The 934-nt window shown below is 53.9% G+C and overlaps 1 protein-coding gene across 4 annotated transcripts in view; it reads right to left on the bottom strand.

The window, feature by feature from the left end:
- Positions 1 to 934, bottom strand: part of Vps13c (vacuolar protein sorting 13 homolog C) — a 159,062-nt gene that overhangs the window by 96,205 nt on the left and 61,923 nt on the right. The gene's annotated exons all lie outside the window — the stretch shown is intronic.

The following is a 934-nucleotide window of genomic DNA, read 5'->3' as shown; positions in this document are numbered from 1 at the left end:
TAAACCTCTCTGCGCTCCAGTCTTCCGCCAACCGTCTGCACCCATAAAACCCACCTCTTCTCCCTCTGTCCCCACTGCCTTCCTCGCAATTCCCGAACCGCTGGACCCTGGCGATGCTGCGGTCCTTGAGGAGGAAGTGGCCCGGTATCATTCTGAAGATTGGCCTCCCCTAACCCTGTCCTCTGCCCCTCCCCTGCCTCCTAACATCGCCTCTGCCCTTCCACCTTCTTTCTTAGACATGAAGACTCGCCTCATCTCCCAAATTCAGGAACTGACCGAGATTCTTCAACTCCAGGAATGCATTTCTTACCTTTCAACTCTCTGCTCTTCCTCCTCTAACGCTCATCCCTGTCTCTCACAGCGCCCCTCAGTCCACTTGACTTTTCCTGTCACTCTTTCTCAGACTACTGGAGAGCCCGCTCCTGCCTCTAGTCCTCGTCTGCCTCAACCACCTGTCACTTGGTCCAAGACATGCCCATGTGCCCCAGCCTCTGCTCCTTCTTCTACACCTTCTCGCCTTCCTTCTTCCTCTGCACCTCTGTGGTCCACACGCAAAGACCCCCCTCCTACTCATGAACACTGATTCGGAGGCTGAACAGTCTGATAGCGACCTTGAACTTGATAATGAGAATGAAAGTGAGACAGATGACTCAGTTCCTGTCCCCACGGTCTATCCCGGCTCCCATTCAAAAAATTGGAAAAACTCAATTCTGCTGTCAGAAACTATGGCCCAAATGCCCCCTTCACCCTCTCCCTATTAGAGAGTATCAGTGGCGATGGCTACCTTACACCAAATGAGTGGCTTTCTGTTACTCAGTCTGTTCTGACTCGGGGCCAGTTCCTCACCTAGCGCACGTGGATGGGCCGATCGTTGCCGCTCCTTGGCTCACGCCAACAGCCAGAGTAGCCATGTCTCCACCAGAAGGTGGACACT

Source organism: Mastomys coucha, unplaced genomic scaffold (genome assembly GCF_008632895.1).
Source record: "Mastomys coucha isolate ucsf_1 unplaced genomic scaffold, UCSF_Mcou_1 pScaffold23, whole genome shotgun sequence".
In the NCBI taxonomy this organism is placed as follows: Eukaryota; Metazoa; Chordata; class Mammalia; order Rodentia; family Muridae; genus Mastomys; species Mastomys coucha.
The sequence above is the reverse complement of the archived record's forward strand: the minus strand, read 5'-3'. Positions and strand labels throughout refer to the sequence as shown.